This window comes from Ambystoma mexicanum, chromosome 3p (assembly GCF_040938575.1).
Source record: "Ambystoma mexicanum isolate Mex_15411 chromosome 3p, UKY_AmexF1_1, whole genome shotgun sequence".
Classification (NCBI taxonomy): domain Eukaryota; kingdom Metazoa; phylum Chordata; class Amphibia; order Caudata; family Ambystomatidae; genus Ambystoma; species Ambystoma mexicanum.
In genome coordinates, this window is record NC_090925.1 from 21,343,028 (window position 1) to 21,369,948 (window position 26,921).

The following is a 26,921-nucleotide window of genomic DNA, read 5'->3' on the forward strand; positions in this document are numbered from 1 at the left end:
AAAAAGAAATGACCCACCGGAAGAATACGGTGAAGGCCAAGACGGGGCAGGAGTGCTCTATTCAGTTATGGGGAAAATAACCTCTCTGGGTGATGGGTAGAGGGGCGTTATTGAAGATGGTTGCCCTCCACCGCTTGTTGTATCACTTCCTAAACATTCCATACCTCATACCGAAGTCTTTCTTCAGGGAGTTACGATCAGTAATAGGGGGCTTTATATGGGGTTTGCCAGGAGTAGGGTGGCTGTAGACATAGTATGCAGGGACTACGAAGAGGGAGGAGTGCGGCTCCCACACACTGAACTATATTATTTCGCAGGACTACTGCAGCACGTGGCACATGTTCTGATGCAGGTGGCGATTGCTCCCCACCAGTTGAAGGAGGTGATGTGGTTAGAGAAGGGCAGAATCCAAAACTGCCCCCCCTCACCTCTTATGACTGGGAAGGAAGGTTTGGACCAGAACTAAGGCATTGCTAAAGTTGGGAGAGCCATACTCTCCTGAAATATCACTGGCAGTGATAGATGTACAAGCCCTGACACCGATGCGGTCCCAATGGGAGGAAAAGGGTTGGCGATGGTGGGGGGCTTATGGGGCATGGCAGAGATGGTATGGCTTCCCAGGCCACCTAGAAGAGGATAACACACTTGGACTACTGTATAATGTTTCAGTGGTAGGAAATGGAGTGTCCAGACTATAACAGGGACTGCTCGCAACATTGTCGGAAAATATAACTAAAGGTAGGAATAAGTAAACACAGGCAGGGAGTTTACAGAATCGGAGTGCTCCAGAATGAAACTGTACCCCAAAAAGTTTCAAGGAATGCTAGCTTTAAGCTGACACAGTTCTGTGTGTTCCACAGGGCCTATATGGCTCCATATCACATTTAGCAGTTCCAGGGCTTGACAGGGGGAGAGTGTTCCAAGTGTGGAGAGGGAGGGGCCGACATGCTGAACATGTTCTGGGTGTGCACAGTAGTGTAGCGGTTTTGGCAAGAGATTGAAATGAGTCTCAGAAAAGGAACCTTAACTAGATATACCTGGTTGCCAGAAGCTTGTTTGCTCAGGGTGTTCCCGCATCATACAAGCGCCAAGCCAGCGAACAGGCTGATGGACCTAGCTTGGGTGTTAGCACAGAGAAGTATCACCATAGCGTGGAAATCATGAGAAGGCCCATGTATGGAAGGGTGGTTGCATGACCTGCAACGCTGGTCTATAGCCGAAACTGCAGTGTGGTATGGTGCTATGTGGGCGGGAATGGTAGAACATTCTGAGAATATAGCAATCTGGAATGGTCTGGTGAACTCACTGTTTAGCTCCCCGGATGACAAACCTCCCTGAACTTCGATTGGGAGAAGGAAGCGGAAGGTAGGTTGGGGGAGGCAGGAGCGGAGGAGACAGGTGGCATATCAAGGCAGACCTAAGGAAGAAGGTGGGATGCACCCTGGTGAAGCTCCTGTAGGTTACAAGCCATCAGTTATAACTTGTCTCTGTTAAGTTAAGACGGGTGGGTTTTATGGTGGGTCGGGGTTCCTTTTGATGTCTATATGTTGATTGTCAGCAATTTATTGTAAATTGTACTGTGATGGAATACAATGTGAATAAAAAGGGTTTAAAAAATGATTACATTAAAAGGCATATTATTAATGTAAGTCTCAAAGTTACAAGCAAATTGAAATACTTATGTTTCCCTATTTCATCTAAGCCAAAAATGGAAATATTTTGTGCCAGATTAAAAATCAAGCTCACTCCCCTATATTGTATTGTATTCGTCATTTATACAGCACCACTTCCGCATTTGTATGGGCTCAATGCGCTTTGTGGTTGGAATGCCCTGGGGGACCGAAGTTCAAGTATGGGAGATTCGATGAGTTCACTTTAAGAGGCATGTGTGCATTCTGCCAAGTTAGGGCTTAGGAGGGCTGGCTAGGCTGCAGTAATCAGCCTGGAGGTCAAGCACGTGGGCGGGTGTGGTTTGTGGTTTAGGATAGAGTGCTAGTGCACGAGATTCAATGTGTGCCCAGCTAGATCGAAATTATTTGTAGGTGGTCTCTGTATACTAATGGCAGAGGTGTTAAGGCACGTCAGGTGTTTCAGTGTGGAGGGCTATGCGAGCTGCTAGACCGGATTTGCATAGCCATACCTGCATTCTACAGTGCATGGACAGGCAGCCGTACCTGCGGCATGTGTCCACAGAGATGGTGCAAGTTATGCATACCTTAAACTCTGACAGAGTTCAGCTTTGATGTTGCTTTCCTAGGTCCAACGCGATTGGCTGGTCTCGCCAGCCGCGGACCCCCTAAATTGAGAACCTGAGCAGTGGGAGGGGGCCCGGAGGGACCGGGGAGTGATGTACAACCTTCTGGGGTTTTGGAGGGGACCCGAGTTTAGCACAGTGAGCCGCTACAAACGCTGCCGCCATCCACAGTGTATTAGGGGATAGGTGTGTTGGGTTTGGCCCATTGCTTCTGTGTGTAGGTCAGTCATTGCATACAGTGCGAGAAGATTTCAAGAGGAGGAAGGAAAGAGCCAGGTTCGGAGTGCCTTTCTGAATGCCAGGTAATTGTCAATGTTGCAGATGTAGATGGGCAGAGAGTTCCAGATGGTTGGCACTTGGACTGAGAAGGAGGATCCACCCAGTCTGGTGCAGTTGTAATGGGGTACAACTAGGTGGGAAGCTGTGCTGGATCCGAGTGTCCTGGAGGGGTGGTAGTGAGTGAGCTTGTCTTGAAGGAATTCCATGCATATGTTGTGGATGGCACAGTGAGTGATGCACATGGCTTTAAAGGTAGTTCATCGACCAATAGGGAGTCAGTGGAGAACTCTTAGTGTAGGGCTGATGTGTTCTCTGCGAGGAAGGGCAATGACCAGGCGTGCCACAGCGTTCTGGATTCTTTGCCGTTTCCTTGGATGGAACGCTGGTGAACCTAAATAAAGCCAGTTTGCATAGCTGCATAGTCTAAGTGGGAGAGGGTGATGGAAATGATGGTAGAGAATCGGTGAGGATAGGTGAGTTATGGCAAGATGCGCCTGAGGATGCATAGGTGGAAGAAACAGGTTCTGGAGACAGAGATGATGTGTTGGAAGACGGATACATTCATGTCCAGTGTGCATCCAAGGTTTTTCGCTAGGGTGGAGGTTGCCAGTGGGGGGCCTAGAGTGAGGCCAGAGGATAGGTTGGGGATGTTTTCCCGCAGACTAGGATTTCTGTTTTCCCAGGGTTGAGGATGAGATGGTTGTTCATCATCCAGTGGTCAATATCCGAGCAGCATGGTTCCAGATCTGTGCGGGTGGAGCCCGGTGATTTGGGGACTTTAAGGATGAACTGGGTATCGTCTGCGTAGTTATAGCAGGCAAGATTGTAGGAGCGGATGAGTTACGGGGAGTGGGCCCAAATATGTATTGAAGAGGAGGGGCGATAGGGAAGGAGGAGATCCAAGTGAGGGCAGTGTCTATGATTCCTAAAAAGTGTAGTTTGTCTAGGAGACTGGTGGTCAGTGATATCGAAGGCAGCAGAGAGGTCAAGTAGAAGGAGAACAGCGCATCCTTCAGCTTCTGCTGTTCTTTTTAGGTCGTCCCAAACGGACACTGGGGAGGACTCAGTTTCTCTGAGGGGTCTGAAGCCCGATTGGGCAGGGTCAAGGAGGTTGTTGCCTTTAGTGAAGTGGCTGAGTTGCTTGTATGCTGTGTGGTCTATGAGTTTGGCCATGAAATGGGTCTTGGAAAAGGTCCGCTAGTTGTGGGGGAGGATTGGATCGAGTGTAGGTTTTATGAGGAGGAGTTTGATGTAGAATTTTGTTAAGGCTTCTGGAAAGATTCCTGATGATGGCTTTATGCTAGGAACGAGAGGAACTCCTGGTGTGAGACCGAAGAGAAAGAGGTGAAAGTTTGCATCAGTATGGAGTTTGGACAGGGGTTAGGAGGTAGCCGGTGGCATTATTTCTATTTTAGAAATGATGGCAGAACGTCTGTTAATAGCGATGTTGTGAAAACGTTGTGATAAGGCATTGCATAGGGATTGGGAGTTGGGTGGAGGCGGGGGTTGAGCAACCTGGCGATTTGAATTCAGAACTAATTCTACGCAGTTCCTAGCTTGGGTTGCGAAAGTTCAAGATTCTGTTCCCATAGAATGTTTTTTTAGGATTTCCGATCTGTAGTCTTGCTAGGGTGATTGTGTTTTGAGCTGTAGGGTTGGTTCCGGCTCCAGACGGTGCTTGAGGCGGTTTAGTGATTTGAGACTGGTTGTGTACCGCCTGGGTGTCGGGCTGATCTCTTAGGGATCTGTTTTGTTGGGGTGAGGGGAGTGAGGGCACTGGGGAGCCAGTGGTCGAAGAGTTTGATGGTTGGGGGGCCTTTCTGGAGGGAGAGTGCTGTGAGTGAGTCGAGGAGGGAGTTTGCTAGATCAGAGGTGGTAATGACTGTTGTAGAGAGGGCTGAGAGGTGTGGAAGTTGGTGGTGGCCAGGCAGGGGTCGCAATTGAAAGTGGTACGGAGAAGATTGCTGAGTGATCCATCCATGATAGTGGGCATGGAGTCATTGTGGATATGATGTTTGTGGCGCTGAAGACCGCGCCAAGGGTATGGTCTGCAGTGTGGGTGGGCAGAGAACTACTTTGTCAGGTTGAAGGCTTCTAGGTTGTCTGTGAAAGAGCGGGTCTTGGAGTTTGAGGGGGGAGCCAAACCAGATGTTGAAATTACCTAGGATGGTTGAGTGCTGGATTTAGCTTGAAGGTAGTTGTCAAAGCATCGCTGAGTGTGTCTTGCGAAAGTTTTGTTGTAACCAAGGGGTCTATAAATGAGTAGGAAGCTGCAGGAAGTGGAGAGCGAGAGTTGTAGTTTAGTCACAGTATTTTGACAATATGGATCCATACACACAGATATTAATGATACGTATGGTGATCCATTCTTGTATGAAATGTATATCACCTTAGTGAAATCATAACCATATTTTTCGTAGTGTAGTTTACTTAGGAACAATGTTATTTGATACCACTTCCTATTTTGTCAAGGGGTGAAAGGTTGTGTTTCATCGCTACCCGGGATGTCACTTTGGTGTGGAGTCAAATTACATCACTTCCGGTGATATCATCAGAGGTCAAGTGTCGTGAGGCGAGGGATGGGCCACTTTTTTTGGGGTGACTGAGCCTATTTCTTGTCCCAGTCCGACCCTGGGTGGCAGCAGTGGTGTGGAACTGCCCAAGTGTCACATAAGTGCTAGAACCTATTTGGGCACAGGCACCTACTGTTTTACAAATTAAGCACTTGGTATACACATGCAGTTGCAATTAAATGTTCATTAAAAAAGTATGCCCTCAAGAGTATGCTATCACAGAGAAACGGGGACCCCAAAGCCAGTTCAACTACCCACTCCCAGGTGTGCTACTGAACAGGTAGATGTAAGTAGAGAGCCAACCAACCTCTTTCTCCTATCTGTGCTACTGTACCATACAAATAAGGGGGAATCGCTCTCCTGCAGCCTCTCTCCCAGTCATCGATTTTTAATGATTTACTGGTGCAGTCACAAAAAAAAGATTTTCTGGGGGTTCATTTTGTTTACAAAAGTAGCGCATTGCTAAAACCCCCTGGCTGCCAGTTCATTGTCCTTGGAGCGTCCCAGGCTCCCTACCCCCTGAGAGCCACCAACCTTGGGTGCTGTTTTATAACAAATGAAAGACACAGACAGAACAATAACTGTGTGAGTCAACTGAGAGATTAATGCACTCATGCTTCATTCAGAGAGAGGCTTTGAACATGTAGCTCTGACACATCAGAGAATCAGGGGGGCAAAGAAGCACTGCACATCTTCGCTCCCTCTTCATGGGTTTACGGTTGCCACCTGAAAGGTTGCCAGCAGCTAACCTGCCATCCTGTCCCAACTCCATGCCTCGAGTGCTATTCCCTGGTCAACCAAACCCTGTGAACTCATAGGCCGCATAAGACCCACAGAAGTCTTTTTACCGCCCGTCATGAACGTTTCTTGCACTAGTGATATTAACGCGTGCAGCTCCAAGGTATAATATTAACAACCAGTGTTTGTGGGTAAAGGGCCGGCATAAAGCCTCTATTTCAGAGTCAGAGTCAAATGATAAGGTGTTTGTGGCAGTATGGAGTTCCAGGCCTCTGCTTGGACGCCAGGTTCTGCAACCTTTAGCTCTGCAGATGTGTTGGACTACAATGCTCATCAGCCCCAGCCAGCATAGTCAATGGTGATGGATCATAGGAGTCGTAGTCCAAAACATCTGGAGAGCCACATTTTTAAGATCCCTGGCTTTAAGGAACAGAAAGTAAAATAATCCATGAAAGTAACAGGAGTATGACGTTCCTGGATCTACATGGGTAGAATAAAAGTAGACTAGAAGAACAGCCTGGGGGCATCAAGTTTATGTAGGATGGAATGGTGGGGGTCTAAGTCACCTGAGGAGACAGGGGAATCTTGCTGGAGTATTTTCCTCCACCTTTGCCCTCAAACTCATAGTTGGGCGGTGTGATAATGTGGCTCTATACTGTATTACCAGTGTTGCCAGTCAGAACTCATTTACCTCAGCAATGTATTCAGTTCTCTGTTTTTTGTCCTGACGCTTAAAATGTGCGATTTGCATTACAAGCTGTGTGCCGCAGACTGCTTCCGCTTTAAGCGGGGGGAAGTTAGGACCGTGGGGACTGAGACGGCAGGACTTTCTTTTCAACCTTTTGACACAAGGGGCCTTCACTGAGTCTTGGGGGGGCATCACCTCCCACGGGATATGGTACAGTATAATTACCTCATTGCTTTCTATCACTGGTTCCTCTACATCAGCCTCTTGCTGACATAGAAGGGTTTATAGCTGTTCAGTGGGCATTCAGTGGTTAAGATCTATGCTGGCCTGCCATCTTGTGATAAACGGCAGCTATTAACCTTAAATTTGTCGCCATTGCAAGTCTCACTTCTCCCACAGCAACAGCAGAGCCCGCTTGCCAGTGCCTGATAATCCCAAAATTCTCTGTAATTTTATGCAAAGCTGCATTTTATTTTTATAAGGTTAGTTTACTCACTGAATGCTGATCAAGTGTTTTAAGTCTGGACTATTAACTGGGTGCTTGTAATTGCAGCACAAGCACTCTTTACAATTTAAACAAGAGGTGTGTTTACAATGTTGATTGTTCCAAAATACATCTCCTGGCGTGCTGTTTTGGGCAGGTGGCCCCCTTTAAGCTGTACTCAATGATACATTGTCTGGTTGACATAGTATGTGATTTGTGTATTTTATAAAGGACACCAAGACCACTAGAACTCACCACCCCAGAAACTCCCATTCCCACCTTTTGGGGGCATTCCTGTGGACATGGTAACACAGAGGAAAGAATGAATAAAAAAGTATTTGCCTTCAAGAGGAAGCTAGACCTTTGCAAAAGAAAAGTTGGAGCTGGGCAAGCCACTTAGCAACATTAAGGTCCAGCTTTGATGAATACTTCCCTGAAGTAAATGCTGGCATTAATGACTGGGTGATGCAGACTTTTCTGGCAGAGGAGGTGGTGCATCATCCATTTGATGGCCAGGCAGAGCTGATTGAGGTTCAGTCGGACACTACTCTGCAATCTGAATTTAGGAACATTGCAGTGGGTGAATTTTGACTGAAGGTAATCCTGGAGTATCCTACATTGGCGTGGTCTGCTATACAGTCGCTCTTACCCTTTGGGTCTTACTACTTGTGCGAAATAGGCTTTTCAGCATTGACTTTTTTACTGACTCCTTCATTTTTTGAATAAGGTGTGTTTCAAATGAATGTTTAAAACCTGGAAAGTGGGAGGTTTTAAAACATGGAGACAACCATGGCTACAACATTTAGACGCGAGTGCTTCCATCAGACCCAAACATCACCTGGGTGCAGGGTGAGCCTGGGTAACTGCTTTTTAACATTGTACTCTACTTTACCAGAATTTCTGGTAAATAACAATGTTAAAAGCAGTTAACACTCTTCCATCCAAGTCTGAAACCACACTTGAATGCATTATACTTCAGCCAGGATTGCATTATACTTCAGCAACACATCTGATGTGTCCACTGAAAGGTTTAAGATTAAGCTACATCCCTAACTCTATCTGGTTACCCAGAGGTAACATTTTAGCAAATTTCACTTGTGGCTGACCAATCTACAGCAGCACTATTGTAAGTTTGAATTGTTGATGTTTTACTGAACTATGGCACCACACACATCTTGCTTGGTAGTTTTTAATCGGGAAACGTTTTTACTTCTCGTTTCCCTTGAATTACGATTTTTTGTTTTGGTGGTGTTGGTGGTACTCCACCTTGCAGCTGTACCTTCTGTTTAGCAAGCATTTCATTCTCCCATCCTAGTTGTGTTGCTGGACGATTATAGAGTGGTGGAGTAGGGGCAGTGATGTCTTACTGGAATGCAACTCGAAGGCTTAAATCTCCTTCTTTCTTGACTTTAGTATATGCAGTGCATGCTAGCCAATGTTTCCACTGTTCTGCGCGCGCCAACTACGCCTCCCCCGCGCGCCGTTGCACCAAGTTGGTGACTACATGCAAATTTGCGGTCATATAACTGCCAGTGATGTCACTTCCTGTATTTGGGCCCCCCCCCCGGAAAATTCATAAGTTGGCTCCCCTGGTCATGTACCTGTATTCTCCTCAGTGTCCCGCGGAACAGGGTTCAACTTTTGCGCAGCATCTCATGTAGCATGGTTGCTAAATAATGGGTTGTGTGCTTCGACTCTTTAGGAAAAAACAGAGAGAACAGAAGTAAGCAGGACACGGCCGTAAGGGTGGATTGGCGAAAAGTATGAGGGCGTAACGTGAATTACCTGTGCAATGGATAGCCTGTGGAGGCAGTGTCGATGGAGGTCACCTTCTGCTCTAATTAAGCGGAGGTCTTGTGGTATACTAAAGCCCACAAGCGGATATGCGCAAAGTGTGGCTTTGTGGGAAATGGAGTCCGAAAAATACCTAAAAGTAATGCATACAATAAATGGAGAGGTTATAAAACGTGCATAGCAGTGCAACGTTATGGAGCTTGTCAACGAACAGAAGCGTCTTACCGAATCGAATGAACAGTTAACACGAAGGCTCAGCTGAGTTGTGGCTTCAGGTTCAGTATGTGCAGTGGTCCCGGAACGCCGTCCTCTCTCTCTCACATCAAACGATATGTGCGGGGGGGGCGGGTGAGGTGAGTGTTACGACTCAATATGTGCCTTCTTCTTCTTAATTACTGAAAGCGTGGGCGGACCCACGCAGGCGCTTCCCCATCCAATAGGATGATGTGCACCAACCCACCAATCAACACATAGCCCACATAAACTCACAACTCCTCCCACCGCCCCGTCTGCCTCACAAAATCCAACAACACACTGCTCCTCCTCCTGCCTCTCACCCCGTCACCTCCCAGCAAAGCCTTCCCACTCATCTCAGCCACACCCAGCGCAGACAACCGAACCCTCATCAATTCTCTCTCTACAACATGTCTCTCGCACCTGAGCAAAAAATGCCCCACAGTCTCAGGCACCCCACACACTGCACAGTCCCTCGACTCACGCTTCCCCACTCGATACAGACAGTCATTCAGCCCCACATGTCCTATTCTCAACCGATTCAGCATCACCTTCTCCCCCTCCTCCATTCCAGACTCCCTGCATCCATCTTCACTGACACTTTCCCACAGATACCAAACATCCACCTGCCCTTCACCCCACTCACCCACCTCTCCTGCCACTCATTCCTGACCCGTCTCACCACCACAGCCTTCACCTCATCCACACTCAAAGGCAACCTCACATCAACCGCTCCCTTCCTCATACCCTCACCCACCGCCAGATCCACCAACTCATTACCCAAAATGCCACTGTGACTGGGGACCCACGCCAACTCCAAATCCATTCCCCCACGCACACAACGATCAATCTTCCTCCTGATGTCCAAAATCACATCCTTCCTATCACCATTCCCTGCCACAATCGCCTGCAACCCACTCAATGAATCTGAGAACACCACCACTTTCACATACCCCAACTAGCACACCCTATCAATCACCAATGCAATCGCCACCAACTCACCCGTATAAATAGACACATCATTCGTCAGGCGCCCCACTTTATACTCCCCAGTGCTTTCCACATAATATGCTATACCCACTCTCCCAGACACAGGATCTTTCGAACCATCCGTGAACACCTTACATCCTTCCTTCCCTGCCACATGCGCCTGACCCAAAGCCTTGATCTCACCCCGCAAACTCTGCTTCTTCGACACCACACTTGCCAACTCCAAACACACCTTTGGAGACCCCATCATCCACATCGGCCATCTCATCAAATCGGTGCCCGTCACAGCCAACAACTCACCCACACCCCACTGCACCCCCTTCTCCCACATGTGAAACCCCAAAGTGCCCCCCTTCCTCCTCCAGCGGTCCCTATAGTAGTCAAACCTCCAATTATACTTCAAACATTCACGCTCCGGATGAGCCATACTCTTCGCAATGCACTTCACCCACCACCTCATATTCAACGCATCCCTCCTCAACCCCAACGGCATCTCCCCCACAAGCACCTGCACCGCATTCACTGGAGAGGACCTCATCACACCCGAACACACCCTGAATGCCCTCGCCTGCACCCTATCCAACCGCAACTTCTGACTCGCTGTGAAACCCACTGCCACCTGACATCCAAAATCCATCACACTCAAAATCAACCCCTTATACAACATTCAGAAACACTTCTGCTGCGCACCCCATTCTTTCCCAAATACCACCCGCAACAAATTCAACCTACGTTTACAATTATCCACCACACCATCCACCTGCAAATTCCAGTTCAACTTCCTATCCAAAATCACCCCCAAGTACCGAAACTCTTCTACGCTCTTCACCCTCACACCTTTCAAAACCAATTCTAACTCCTGTTGCACCCTTCTCCTCGAGAAAACCATACTCACACTTTTATCCACAGACACCGAAAAGCCCCATTTCCCACAGCACTCCTCCATACGCACTATCGCAGCTTGCAGCCGACTCTGCACCAACAACAAACTCCGCCCTCTTATTCATACCACACCATCATCTGCGAAGAAATCCACCTGACATCCGATTCCTGCCAAAGCCCGAATCAACCCATCCACCATCACATTAAACAGCATTGCACTAATCACACTCCCCTGCGGCGTCCCATTCTCCATCTTCCAAACCTCAGACAGCACCCCCTCACTCTCACCTGAAAGGTCCTATCAGCCGAAAACGCCCTAATCCACCGAAACATCCTTCCTTTCATACCCATCTCCAACAGTCTCACCAACACCCCATTCTTCCACACCATATCATACGCCTTCTCCAAATCCAAAAAGAACGCTCCCACCAACTCCCCATCACACAACGCCTCCTCCACACCAGTCACCAACCTCACTAACGGGTCAGCCACCGACCGATTCCTCCTGAACCCACTCTGAAAATCACTCAAACACCCATTCGACTCCAAATAAAACCCCAATCGCTCAACCACCATCCGTTCCATAACCTTACACAGCACAGCACAGCAGTCAACGCAATCGGCCTATACGACTTACACTCCGTAGGAACCTTGCCACCCTTCAAATCAATATGTGCCTGCGTGGTGGAAGTCCGTAGGGTCACGTGAGTAAGTTAAGTGTCCAGGGGGAGTAGCATACATGTTGCAAACTGAATTTGTCACGAGAATTGCGGCTCTAGCTGGTTGCCCATGTCATACCACTATTAATGAAAAAAAAAACGACGCAAATAATAATGATGGGCACGGTTACGAAAAAGCAGATATGAGAATCAACTTTTAAAAGTTTCGGATTCAAGGACCTGAGATGTGTGACTGGAAAAGGCATATCTAGCAGTGAGCCGAGTAATGTTTAATCTCAGACTCTGATGCAGAACTGTCGAGATGGTGAAGCTCATACTGAGCAGGATCACTATCGGCCGGAAAAGTCACTAGGCTCATTGTAAATAAGTCACATGGGTGTAAAAATGTTTGATTACCAGTGGTCTCGACCCTTAATAGATACGGCTAATATCTATGACTGTTGATAGACATGGCAAGTGTCTATGGCCCTGATGGCATGCTGGTGGAAAATCCAGGGAACACACGCTTCAAACTAGCCAGTCCAGCTTCTCGTTCAGCCCATTGGTCATGGTCTTGGTCAGATAAATGAGTTGTTGCGCTTTTTGAGTAATGTTCTTTTATCAGAGTTGTTGTCCAAACTGGGTTTAAGTTTCACGCAAATGGGACTCAAGCTGCGCTCTAGCCTGATTCATAAATTTAACATAGGCTGCCGAGCGGTTTATTAGCTCCCTGTGCCACCACTTTCATGGTGTCTCACAGGATCCCCGGGGAGTCCCAGCTGCATCATTCTTTAAGAAGTAGCAATTGATAGCCGTGGCGATGTCTCCTCGGATGAAAGCATCCTGAAGTAGTGGACCGTAGAGCTTCCTAGCTTGAGTGGTATGGGGCTGTAGTCTGTCAACCCTCGGCTGCATCGAATGATCCGAGAACAACCTAGGGTCGATCTCAGAGTCCGAGACATAGGGAAACAAGGAAGGCAAGAGCAAAAGAAGATCAATCCGGGAAAAACATTTCTGCAGTGCGCATGGGATTAAAACGAGTACCCCCTGTCTTGCCATTGAGGAGCCTCCAAACATCCAAAAGACCCAATTTGCTCAGGCCCTCACAGAATGCTAGGCTATTCCTGGAGTCAGAGAGACGGGGGGAGCATCTAATCCAATCCAGGGTCAATGGGGTCAAATTGAAATCCCAGCCAATTAACAATTCACCACCTGTGAATGCTGCCATGATGAGAAGCAAAGAGGATAAGAACTCATGCTGGTTGTCGTTGGGAAGATATGAGGAATCAAAAGTCATAAGGTGGCCAATTAAGGTTCCCTTCAAGAGGGGAAACCTACCATCAGGACCCCCTAAAATGTCCTTACAAACGAATGGCAAGTTCTTTGCAATTAGGATCGTGACCCCTCTTTTCGTGGCCAGGGGCGAAGCAAAATATTTCTTTCGCAAGAACCTACATCGCAATCTACTTTCATCCTGTAACATAGTCACACAAACATCGGATGTCTGGAGCTTGTCCAACAAAGATTTCTTGACAGGAAAATTCTGGACTAGCACATTAAGGGACATTATTCTAAAACAATGAGCCATACCCCTTCAAACCAGAAATGAGAGACATAAGCTTTAAGTGCAGGACAAGCAATAAGTCTATCCATACATTGGCTGAGAGGGAATCAACCCGCATCCCCAGCTCCACCCCTGACCCCATAAGCACTCCATGCACTCTCTTGGATCTAGAACAAACAAAACCCCATCCCAACCAAAATCTCAACAAAAACCCCTGAAGCCCTGATCCAGTCCCAAACCTCCAACAAGAAAAGTGCAAACAACAAAGAAAACACCTCAGGAAACAATGCCAGTGGGGCCCCATTCAACAGACCCGCCTGCAACCAAACAAAGGGATCCATTGTTCCAGCATCCCGGGGCAGCCCTGGAGTGAGCCAAAGAGTACATGATCAAGATGCTCAGAGCACTGGCACATCGGGGAGCAGGAGTACAGATATTGCAGAAGGAAGCCCTGAGGTTCTTCAACTCCCTAAAGCCCTCAGATCTCAACACCTTGGACCAGACGTTCAACTTGGTTGAACGTGCAGCATGTTGATCCTACGCCGGGTCAAGTGAGAGGGAAAAGGGGAGCAAGAAGAGGGGTTCATGATCGCCATTGGTTCCTGCAATGTGGAATCTGACTTACAATCCCACTCAAGGATGCAAATGACAGCACAAGGAAAACCCCAACAATATTTCATCCATTCATCTTGCAACCACAATGTAAAGTCCTAGATGTACCTCCTTTTGGCCAGTGTGGACAGATCTTGGAGCCGGGGAAAACCAAGTCGGGAGTATCTCTGGAAGCCAACATCATATCCTCCTTGATATGAAAATAATGGACTGTGGTCACTTCATCCAGAACACATTTGTTGCAGAGCAGGATAGACGAGTACACCCGAGTGTTCGGTCAAGCTCGAGGCCCCAGTCATCAGGCCAGAAGGGATCTGAACAGGTCACGAACATAAGCGTTCAAGTCAGCATTCTGAATCTGTACTGGGACGGCTCTCAGACGTACATTGTTCCTTCTGAACCTATTCTCGAGGTCCTCCTACTTCATATGTAACAGGGTGTGCTTTGACTCGAGCTTCTTGACCCTGTTAGACAGCTGGAAGAGCTTGTTAGATGACTTGCAGGTCCCAGTTTCTAACTTGTCGATTAGGGTCTCAGTGGCTTCCATCCTTTTGTCAACTTCAACCAGTTTTTAAATCAGTTCCCCTAGTGTGCCCTGAATCTCCCTTTAGCATTCCTGTTTTAGTGTCTGCCAGCCACATCTAGAGATCAGGCCTGGAGGCCAGGACCAAAGCATCCAGACCCATGTTGGGCACAGCGTGAACTTGTGCAGTAACAGGGAGATATGGTAACAGGGAGATATGGTTTCTTGCCCTTCTCTGTGCATCAAAGACAGAATATCACTGTTCTTGCTGGATTTAGGGGTCTTGAGGGAGCCCACCTCAGAGAGGTGTGATGGGTTTGATGGAGCCATCACTCTTTTCCCACAGTAACCTCCTTTGAGACAACCTCTGGGTAAGTATCGTGACTTTTTTGGATGAGACGTGGTATCCCCCATTTGCCCATGAAGAAACCCCCTTGACACCCAATACCCTAATGGCCTACTGCCATGAATCTATACCCACTTTAGGAAAAATAGAAATTAATTTTCCATAAACCCCTTAGACCAAACTTCCATCCCTGGTTTAAAAAGTAAAAGCTCCAAGAATACCCTTTTCAGTTCTAATTTTCCCCCATATAGAACTGGCTTATCATATGGAACCATTGAAAGTGATTTCCCAGGTAATCTGCATCAGTTAACATGAATCACTCCATTTCCCACAAACACCCAAGTACTGGGACAAGGAGAAAAAAGGGAACGATGCAGAGCAGAAGGAACCTCAAGCTCAATGACCGTGGTAGTTGTTTTCAGAGTGCACCTGTGTGCGGTATATTTAAAGATCAAAGCCAAACTCTAGGAAGCTGCTGTTTGGGAGAAGTTGTCACACCTCTCTGTGAGGCGTGTGGATCCAGGAACCACAGACTGGTGTGGCAGAGCCAAGGGGCTCGCCAGCAAGAAGGCAGAGGAACGTTGTACGAGAAGGACATGCCTCGGACACGCCAGGAACTGAGGTAAGATTCCTAGGTGTTTGGCAACTGGAGAAATGTTTCACCTACCGGGACCTGAAGCAAAGCAGGTGTGCTGAAGCAAAGTCGTGAGAGAAACCAGAGCGACATGGAAGCAGTCCAGAATGGAAAGCAGGCAGAAAAGCTTTGCCGCGTAAGCGTGAACAGGACCGAAGATACTACGCAGAGCCAATAAGTTAACTCAAGCAAAGTGGGGACCTGGGGCATTTGTTTGCAAACCAAGAAGGAACATTTCAAATACGAACCCCAGCCGTATATAAGTGTATGGAGTGCAGAAATAGGGGAAAACCCAGAGTGAATGTTGAAACAACCAGACATACACAACCAAAGAAGATATATACAATAGCAGAAGTAAAAGGGGAACTGTTATCTATGAAAACAAGAAAGGACTGTGTTTGTTGAACACCACAAGTGCATAAGAAGTTCTGTCGGGGGGATACCAGGCAATCAAAAGTGCATAAGAAGTCTTGGCGGGGGAGTATACCAGGCAGTTGCAAATCTACAGGAAGTCCCAAGAAAGGACTGCGTTTGTTGAACAAAAGAAGGAACTTGTAAAAGAAGGAACTACAAGGCTAAGTAGCTTCATAAATAACAGAACTGTTGGGCCAGGAATTGTTGGCATAGTGTTGAAGAATCCAAATAGTATTATTTTGAGAGAAGAAAGAGACCAGGAACTGTTAGACCAAGAATCGCACTTGTATTTGAATTGAGTAAGAACCTGAAGGAAGATGATCACCCTCTGGAATGAAGGTTCTTTTCCCTTGGGGAACTTTTATTTTGGAGCTATTCTAATTTGTCCATCATGAACTCTTTTTGCAATCACCAGATTAAAGACATTTCCCATTTCACCTCATAATTTGGTTTGTAGTGTGAGGGTCAGGATAGAAGTTTGGACACAAGGACAGTTTTGATTTTGACATCCTGACAAGGACAGATCCTTCATTTTTGGTTATAGGTAGGGAAATTCCTCTTAGAGTAGGGTCAAAGTGGCCTTTTCCCAACCCGTTTTATGGTTATAAAAGTATTTCACCAAAAACATGGGAACTTTTCCAACTTTAATTTCTGACTCCTCATTGAGGAGGGCAAGAGGGCCTAGGCAGGTAGGGTCTGAGAGAAGTAGCAGGTTCTTCCTGCACCAAGCGAACAAGAGCATACGGGAAGCCAGGGGACCTCGACAGCTGCAACAGTCCCTGCAAGCTGGGAAAGAGCACTGAGATCAGAGTGATATCAGGGCCGGAGATGTGACAGGATGGAACTATTGATGACCTGGGCTCAGAAGCATAGGCATAGGCTGGCCACATCCCCTTCTCGACCCCCAACTCACTGTGTTGAACCATCCACGGAAGAAAAATAGGGGGGGCTCAGAAGGGCTCATTAGGGAGGCCCGGTGTCTGAGAAGGCCCTAGTGTCCCACCGAAGGCAGCACGGCATGCTCTACTCCATGGACTCTGCGTAGGGTGACATCTTTGATGGAAGCAGTGATGCCATGCAGCTACTCCGAATCCGGCCACGGGCGTGGGGCTGAGAAAATACAGGCCCTCCTTTGATCAGGGATCGGACTCGATCGCCGGGCCCCATGCTGGAGAAGATCTGGAGAAGCGCCAGTGGACCTACATAGTCCGGTAGGCTCACAGAGCTCCCATCAAGCATGTCCGGATCAGTACTCGGCTTGGCCACGCCCCCCTGTTTATATATATTTTAGGTTTATAATGAACCTAAACACAATTAAAAACGTAGCTAGGCAACATTAATAGTAGTGTTGTTGTTTGTTTCAATGTAAGGTTACATTCCATACTTGTGTGAGTGTATCATAGTTACATTTGAAGGTTATTCACACAGAGCCCACATCAACCTGTAAGGGCCCCCTGAGAGAAGCAAAACATTGATATAAATGGCTGCAGGTGTGCTTCTTATCCACAGAGCTTCCTCCTAGTTACATTCACCTTTATTGCTTTCTGGCTAATTGTCATGGCGGTGTGTGGGATTCATGTTGCTTACCGAATATTAAGTTGTACTTTAGTAGCTCAAATAGGTAGGTTAGGGTAAGTAAGTCAGGTACTTTTAGCAGGCATGAGTAATGTATTTGAAATGGCATATGGAAAATTATAGCAATGATTTAATGTGCAATGTTTTAGCGTGTCACACGTACAATGTATTGTGAAGAGAGACCTTGGTATGATAACGAATAAGTACACTGAGACATAAAGTAGGTGGTAATTTGTTTCAGAAACAACTTTTATTAATTGTAACTTTGTTTCTTTTTTCTTAGGAAAAAGGATACTTGCTCTTCTCTTCAGGCTTCTTGAATTGAATATACCTCTCATGCCATAGTCTTAGCTCACGCTCAGGTAAGTCTCTGCAATTTTCGACAGTGTCTATATTTTCCACTCTTTACTTCTTTTCTGATACAGTACTTTCGGCTCAGTTCGTTATCTTAGCCTTTATGACTCTTCCTGTGTTGCTCTTTTATGGGCGCTCTTGCCCAATGATATACGTGTCTTCAGATGATTCTCCTCTACTCTCTTCTCTCTTGGTAGTCTTTTCCAGCTTTTGTTATCGTCTCTGTATCTCGTTCTACTTAGTATTTCCTATACTTTTAATTAATTATTCTCAACTACCTCTTTGGGAACCTTGTTATTATTTTAATAGTCTGGCTCCGGTATTATTTCTATAGAGTCGGCTTTTATTGAACGAGCCGAGCATTAACTTTCACTTTTGTCACTTCACGATAGAGACTGTTTCCCTGACTAGGTTTTGTAACACACACAACGACGATTTCCCTTTAAGAGTCTTTGCCCATTCGAATGCTTTCGGATCTCCACATACCTTCTTCTTCTTTACTTTACTGTCATTATGCGTTGGGGCCAGCGTCTCCCCGGTATAATCCTACGAACAGCTGTTTTCGCTCTCAGCATGGCAGTTTGGACTTTGCCTCCTTCAGCTGTGGACGCGGCTCAGCAGCGCCGCCTGAACTCCTCCCCCTTCTGTCACCTTCCGTCGTTACGCTGCATTGGTTCAGCGATTCCGCGGGTGTTGGGCAGGTTTCGTTGGTGTAATAACAGCTGACAGGATACACACCAAACACACCCTCTTTTAAGGCGATGCCGTGTCGAGCGCTTCTTCGACTCCAACGTAACTGGCAGCGCGACTCTCCTATTCAGCACACGGGCACCAGTGAACCTCTTTTAACATGGCGATTCAGACGATCGCTTTAACTCCGTATGAACAAAACTTCAGATAAGCGCAATGGCGCAACTTGACTTTTTTTTTCTTATATCTTCTCTGAACTTCTCTGTTTTTATCGACCGCTCTGGTAAACCCACTCGTACCATCGATTTGGCTCTCCAGCTCTTCCGTCTCCTAGCAACCACAAGTAAGCAAAGAAAAACAGTAGTTGTCAGAACAATGTTGGAAGTCAGACTCTGATTGGGTAACACTACTGTCAATCATTTCCTTCCGGCTGCAAGTTAGAATTAACCCTTTATATGGCTGATCAGCCTGGTATTGACAGTGTCAGAGCCAGCTTGCACAATAAGTGGGTGCAGTACAGCAGGTTTATCACACACCCCCCCCTTCTAAGCCCTTACGCTCGGGAAGGGAAGTGTTACAAGATAACAAATCTGCTTGTGTCATCAACTTTCCAGGGCGATGCAATGTCTTGAAGGTGAAAGGTTGAAGGGGAAGAAACCATCGGAGGACTCTGGGGTTCGTATCTTTGTTTCGTGCCAACCATACCAGAGCCGCATGGTCAGTCACTAAAGTGAACTCCCTGCCTAACAGATAATACTGCAACACCTCTATGGCCCACTTTACAGCCTGACACTCTTTCTCAATTGTGGCATAGTGTAGTTCATGAGGAAGTAACTTCCTACTTATGAAGAGAACAGGTCTTTCAGCCTCTCCTTGATTTTGGAACAACACAGCTCCAAGGCCCGTCCCTGATGCGTCCGTATGTAGAAAAAATGGAGCTATGAAATCCGGACAATGAAGAACTGCTTTCTCAGTGAGGGCATTCTTCAGGTTATTGAAAGCCTGCTCTGTCTCAACCGTATGCCATTCTTTTTTCTGTGATGCAGATGTCTTCAAGAGATTAGTCAAAGGTGTAGCAAATGTCGAAAAATGTGGTATGAATCTCCTGTAGTATCCTACGAAGCCAAGGAAAGCTCTAACTTGTCGGACATTCGTAGGAAATTGCAATTTTTTGATAGCTTCTAGTTTTTCCTCTTGGGGCTTAATGACCCCCTGTCCGACAAAATATCCCAACTATTTCATATGGAAATTGGCTACAAAAGTCTTTTTAGGATTTACATGTAGTCCGGATTGCTGTAAAAATTGAAATACGGTATCTAAATGTAATTAATGATCATTCCAAGACTGGCTAAAGACAATAATATCATCTAGGTAAGCTCCTGATTAATTCTCATGGACTTTAATAATCAAATTCATAAGTCTCTGGAAGGTTGCAGGAGCACCATGTAATCCAAAAGGTAGAACAGTAAATTAAAACAGACCAGAGGGTGTGGCAAAAGATGTTTTTTCTTTGTCATCTGGATAGAGAGGTATTTGCCAATATCCCTTGGTTAGATCTATGGTTGTTAAAAACTTTGCTTTACCTCATTTATCAAGTAAATCCTCTATCCTAGGCATGGGATAGGCATTGAACTTCAAGATCTCATTCAGTTTCCTGAAATCCATGCAAAAACGAGCTGTACCATCAGGCTTGGGAACCAATACTATTGGCGACGACCACTCACTATTTGAAGGTTCTATCACTCCAATTTCCAACATCTCTTTGATCTCCTTATTAATTGACTGTAACTTTGCCTTTGGTATCCTATAAGGCATTATCCGAACAACGTCTCCAGGTTGGGTTTTAATATGATGGTAAGCCAATTTCGTCCTGCCTGGTAAAGTAGAAAATGTCTCGGAATATTTATTGACAAGTTTTTGTATCTCCAACTTCTGATTATTGGACAAATCTTGATTTATATTTAACGCTTCCACTCTACGTTCTCCTTTTAACTGCAGAAATTGTTCCATGGATGTTTCATTAGTATTAACCATTGCTACAGTTGACACAGGCTCTGTCCATTTTTTAAGCAGGTTCACATGATATGTTTGTATCTGCATTCTTCTGTCGTTTTGTCTCAGCTTGTAAGTCAAGAACTTCTTCTATCACATACGGACCCCTCCAAGCTGCCAACGTTTTATTTTCTGAGGTCGGTAATAGTACAAATACCTGATCCCCTTTTTTGAATGTTCTCAACTTAGAATTTCGGTTTTAATAATGTTCTTGTTTGACTTGGGCCTGCAACAGATTTTCCCGTGCTATCTTCTGCAACTTCTCTATCCTTTCTCTAAGTTGACAAGCATATTCTGTTAATGAAATCTCTTGTCCATGATCTTCTTCCCAACTCTCCCTCAAGATGTCCAGTAAAGTTCTCACTGGTCTCCCAAAAAGTAGTTCAAAAGGAGACAATCCAGTCGAGGATTGAGGCGTGTTCCGAAGAGTGAGTAAGATCCAAGGCAAAATCCTGTCCCAACTTCTACCTCCCGGCTCTACTGTTTTGCGTAACATTTGCTTTATCGTCTAATTGTACCACTAAACAAGGCCATCGGTTTGTGGGTGATAAACAGCAGCTTTCAAATGTTTTATTTTTAAAATCCCACAAACTTGCTCCATGACTGCGGACATAAAGTTACTTCCACAATCTGTCACAATTTCCTTTGGAATTCCAACTCGGCTGATAAAAGGTATCAATACGTCACAGATGTGCTGAGCATTAGCAGACTTAAGAGGAAAAGCTTCTGGGTATCTAGTTGCGTAATCCACAATTACCAAGATGTATTTATGTCCCCTGGAGGATGGATCTAACGGGCCAAGAATATCCAAACCAATCCTATTAAAAGGCTCCAAGACAATTGCCATGGGTTGTAATGAAGGTTTCTTAATATTCGCTCTATTTTTCTTTTGACATTCGGGACAAGCCTGACAAAACCGAGCTACTTGAGCATATAGTCCTGGCCAATAAAACCTTGCCAATATTTTCTGTGTGTTTTTATCAGTTCCCAAATGCCCTTCACCTATTTGCAGGTGAGCCACTTCCATAACGGTGTGATAGTACTTACTGGGTACTAGCAATTGTTTCACAGTACCTCTGATTGCATCTTTGCTGATTCGATAGTAGAGACCCTTTTCACGAGTAAAGTATGGTCCTTTTCCGGACGTATCATCTTGAATACTTGACCTAGCATTCCCCAAAAGTGGGTCTAATTCTTGGGCCAACTGAAAACTATCAACCCCCTCAAAAATTTTCCAATTGACGGCAATGGGAAAAACATTTCTTTCCCCCCAGTCTTCCTTCAACTTCCGTAATGTAGCTTTCGTTTTCTTATCCTTGATTAAGGTTACAGGTATCTCATGATGGTGAAAAGGGGCATAACCAATTCTCTTCTATTTTTTTAATTATCCTCGAAAAATTAGGGACATCTGATCCAATAAGGAGTGGCTCTGGCAATACCGGCATTACAGCTGCCCTGACCTCCATTTGTTCCCCTGCCACTTTTAGATTTATTTCTTTGGTAGGGTAAGACTTTACATCACCGTGGACACATCGTATAGGGATTTTCCTATTCGAGTCTCCTCTATTGCCTATAAGTTCCGTACTTACTACTGTCTGTAAGCTGCCCGTATCGACCATGGCTCTTGTTGTCTTCCCGTCTACCTCAGCCTCGCAGGTATAGGTATAAGAGGATCTTGGAACCGTTGCCGGTTCTTGAAATTCTCCTTCTTTAGGAACTTCTATGCTTCCTGCATCCATGGGTTCTGTTTTGACTCTTTTAGGACACATTCTTACTAAGTGTCCCCATTCACCACACTCGAAACACTGTATTCCTTTAGGAATCAGACTTGGGGTACGAATTCCCATAGGACTTTCACTAGTAGGTCGAATTCTAGTGGGTTCCCAATCTGTTTTCTGTAGCATCGAGTTAGGCCATCTTGTAACACTTTTGGATCTGGAGGAAGAATTACTTAAGCTTGTGGATGGCTTGGTATTCGTCAAATAGGTCATTGTACGGCCCTGTCCAGCTTTTTGATAGGCAGAGGCAATGTTTACTGCCTCCACCAGGGTGGGCCGGTGATGTTGACGGACCCAACGTTGCATAGTTATGGGAAGTGCTTCAATGAATTGTTCCATAACAATTTTCTCTGACATTTCTTGGGTAGTGGTGGTTGATGTCTGTAACCACTTATCTCCTAATTCCTTGATCCTATAGAAAAGTTGACGTGGTGTTTCTTCCGCTTGTAGCTTAATCTCCCGAAACTTCAGCCTATAGGCCTCTTCATCATGACCTAAGCGTTCAAGCACTACTCTTTTCATATCCATATAACTATTTCCTGTCACAGGTTTCCCCCCTTCTCACCTATCTGTGTTGTTTGTTCGAGATCTTCGAAGAAGTCTTCTTTCGCACAGTTCGGGTTTTGTATAACCCTGTGCGTGGGTCCTCGGGTTCCAGCGTGCGGTTCGTCACCCGTCTCCAGGGAGCATTCAGATGTCCGGGAAGAAGTCCAGGAAATGGCGAGGAGCGCACTCGGAAAGACGAGTGCGAAGGAAATCCAGGAATGCAAGGTGAGGACAAAAAGGGGAGGATGAAGGAGGAGGAAATTTAGAGGACCGGGAACCAGGAATCAGAGGAAATCGCTGTACGAACTACGGCAGCACACTTCTGACTACTGCAAGCGGTAGCGTTGAGACGCGCAGGGCCGCAGGGCGTGTCTGCGTTGAAACGTTCAGCGGTCATGTTGGGAGTACTGCTGAGTTCAGTCCCCTATGGGTCAGCGACCACAAACTCCACAAGGGACGCGTCCGGTGGTTCATGACAGTATGCCTCCTCCGAAACCCAGTTCCTCCAGGTTTGCCCAGGTGTATAAGGGCGTACCTTCGGAGCAGTCTGGGGGCATTTATGTTTGAGACTGGTTCCCAGGTGCGTTCACTGGGAGGGTTCCCTTTCCACTCAACCAGATACTGTAGCTGACCACGTCTGTACCTGGAGTCACATATTCTGGACACTTCTTATTCTAACTGATCATTGACAACCACAGGGGTAGATCTTGGAGCAGTCCGGTAGGACTGGACGTATGGTTTCAACAGAGAAGTGTGAAAAACTGGGTGGATCCTCTTCCAGGGTTCTGGTAGTTTGAGTCGGAAGGCCACTGGGTTAATGATTTCCTTTATGGAAAAAGGGCCATAGTACCGGGGAGCCAACTTATTTGGTCGTAAGTGTCGAGGCAGTAGTTTTGAGGATAGCCAGACCTTATCACCCACTGCGTATGAAGGCGCTGGTCTCCTCTTGGAATCCGCATAGTGCTTGGTGTTAGTTCGGGCCTTTTCGAGGTGTTCTTTGGCTTCTTTGTGTACGTTGATGTGGGTTTCAATCCAGGAGTCAACTGTAGGAACCGAGGTAGGATGTGGGAGTATGGATGGTAGAACCGAAGGGTGTAATCCTTGGCTACTGAAAAAGGGGCTAGTTTTGACAGCCGAGTGATCCAAATTATTGTAGACGAATTCAGCCACGGGTATTAGAAGTGACCAATAGTCCTGGACCTTGGTGGCAAAACAGCTAAGATATTGCTCCAGGGTTTGGTTCACGCGCTCAGTAGCTCCATTGGTCTGTGGATGATAACCTGAGGATAGGACACGTTGGATTCCTAGTATACGACATAAGTGTTTCCAGAACTGAGATATGTACTGGGGTCCTCTGTCAGATATGATCTTGGAGGGTAGTCTGTGAAGTCGGAATATGTGTTCCAGGAAGATTCCAACAAGTTCAGAGGAGGGTGGTAGTTTATATAAAGGTGTAAAATGAGCCATGTGGGTGAATAAATTAATGGTAACCATAATAGTTGTGTATCCCCTGGAAGGTGGTTGTAAAAACTGTTGAGTAAATTAGAAATTTCCAGGAATGATAATCTCCCTCTAAACATGTACCCACTGACCTGTTCCAGTAGATGTGTGTGTTGAATATGAGTGGCCACCTTGGGAACCTCTTCCTCTCCCTAGATAAATGAATCAGGAGGGAATGAGTTCTCCAGGGAAACCCTCTGGGGTAAAAAACCCTGATCGCCTCAGTAGATGTAGTCTTCTATGTTGCACCGGATGGGGTGAGTTTCCGTTGTGCTTCCAGGTGACTGAATGCAAATACAACAAGGAGATAAGAAAGGTAAAGATTATAGAAGACTACATCTATGTTGCACCGGATGGGGTGAGTTTCCGTTGTGCTTCCAGGTGACTGAATGCAAATACAACAAGGAGATAAGAAAGGTAAAGATTATAGAACAATAGGTTCAGGAGTAGAAATAGAGGTGAAATGATCTGGATATAGGATAAGGAAATAATTACCCTATGGAAATAGGAAATGTGCAATGAAGTGTTCAGAACAGCGAGAATGCGATTTCCTTCTGAATGATTGAAATATAGAAGAAAGAAGGTTGAAGGTATTGAGTTTCCTAAATGTCGTAGTATGTTCTATCGATTGATAAAAGGAATCTAAAATACCTGAGAAACAGAATTCAGTCGTAAAGAAATTACATGTGAACCTTGTGGTAGGAGTTCTGGAATCGGCTGTGAGCCGGAAAAGAAAAGAAGAGACATGATGAGAAAAAGGCAGTGCTAACTAAGGCGTCGGAGCTGAACTAAGCTTGCGAAAAAGATACCTGATAAGCAGGTTCCAATCGTGAGAGAAGTCGGAAATGTGTCCGGGGTAAATTGCTGGGAAATGTCTGGAGAGACTGGACCGATAATGCAGGCTCAATGCGTTCAGACTGGAATGAAGGTAAGTGATCCCGGATGGCAAGAAAAGGATCAGGTCTGAGTGGACCGCTGGCTCGAAAGGAACGGCTGTGACGAGGCGGAGCCCCAATCCCAGAGGAGCGGTTGGAAAGCTTTTGAAAAACAGAGACAGAGAAGTATTAGAATCGTACAATAAGAAATGTAGCAAGTGGTAAAGCCTAGGGGCGAACTTACGGAGCGCTGACTGATAGGAGTAGCAACGCACTCGAGCGTTGTGCATGTCGGCAGATAACCAGAACTTTGCTGAGGGGGCAGAGCCATGGTTGCAGGCATCCACTGCAAGGCTGGAATGCTGCGATCTGCCGGCGCCGCCATCTTGGGAGAAACAATGGCTGCAATCCATACCTGTGACCATCGGTGCCACAAAGACCATCTCCTTCTGTGAGATATGACAGTATTCCCCCTCCAAAGGGCAGACGTACCCAGTTTGCTGGGATGAGAGCGATAAAATCGGCGAACCAGCTGAGGAGCATGAACTGCAGAAGCCAGTTCCCAAGATCTTTCCGCAGGGGAATAGCCACGCCAATCCACCAAGTATTGGAGACGGCCCGATGATAACGGGAATCACAAATGCCAGCCACCTCAAACTCGGGACCAGAAGGAGTCAGAACAGGAGGAGGGCGAACAGTCAAACGGCGAGAAAAGCGATCCACCACATTTTTCTTGAGTTGGGAAACATGAAACACCGGGTGGATCCGAGACCAAGAGGGAGGAAGTTGCAGGCGATAGGCAGCCTCGCCCAATTTTTTAAGCACAGGGAATGGCCCAAAGTACCTTGGAGAGAGTTTTGAAGGTATCAGATGTCGAGGGAGAAATCGGGAAGCCAACCACACACTGTCGCCCGGGACAAAAACTGGAGCCGGAGTACGGTGCAAATCAGCAAAACGCTTAACCCGTTCCTGAGCGTCTTGAAGAGAAGCTAGTGCCTTCCGATGTCCCAGTTGAATATCCTGTAATTGCCAAGCAACATCCGGAAACGAAGACGCAGATGATACCCCTACAGGAAAGCAGGTAGGATGGAACCCATAGGAGCAGTAAAAAAGACTGGATCTCAGTGAAGCGTGACGGGCATGGTTATAAGCGAATTCTGCCAAAGACAACAACTCAGTCCAATTGTCTTGAGACGCTGAAACATAGCACCTAAGATAGCCTTCAAGAGTCTGGTTCAAGCGCTCTGTTTGGCCATTTGTTTGAGGATGAAACCCCGAACTTAGAGCACGGGAAATGCCAAGAATCTTGCATAGCTGTTGTCAATACCTGGACGTATACTGAGGACCCCTATCCGAGACAATAGTCTCAGGTAAGCCATCAACAGAAAAAATTTGAGTGATAAAGATCCTTGCCATTTGAGCCGAGGTAGGTACCTTAGGCAGGGCCACGAAGTGAGCCATCTTCGTGAAGTAGTCAATGGTGACCATAATCGTAGTACATCCGGCAGAATTAGGAAGATCCACCACAAAATCTGTGGAAATAAACTGCCAGGGACGCACCGGAACAGGCATCCTCGTGAGTAGGCCCAAGGGAGGACATCGAGGTGCCTTAGACTGCAAACAGATAGTACAGGCAGCCACATATTCCTGCACATCCTCCACTAGATTAGGCTACCAAAAGTGACGTCGGACCAGTTCCACAGTGTTGCTGACGCCCCGATGTCCGGCCACCATTGAATCGTGACACATTTGAAGAACTATCTTCTGGAGGTCAGCAGTAGGAACAAACAGTTTCCGATTCCGATAACCACAACCTTGATTGATCGTGAGACCCAGGGCCTGAAAGGCGGTACGGTCTGCATTCTGCAATACCAATGTGGCAT

The 26,921-nt window shown here is 46.4% G+C and overlaps 1 protein-coding gene across 3 annotated transcripts in view; it reads left to right on the forward strand.

Annotated features, from left to right (window-relative positions):
* The window catches only part of LOC138580086 (protein FAM118A-like), a 1,834,209-nt gene that overhangs the window by 62,194 nt on the left and 1,745,094 nt on the right, over positions 1 to 26,921 (forward strand). For all 3 annotated transcript variants that reach the window (XM_069650357.1, XM_069650354.1, XM_069650353.1), the window contains exon 3: positions 17,527 to 17,605. The gene's annotated coding sequence lies outside the window, so the exon portion shown is untranslated. The remainder of the gene's footprint in view (positions 1 to 17,526; positions 17,606 to 26,921) is intronic.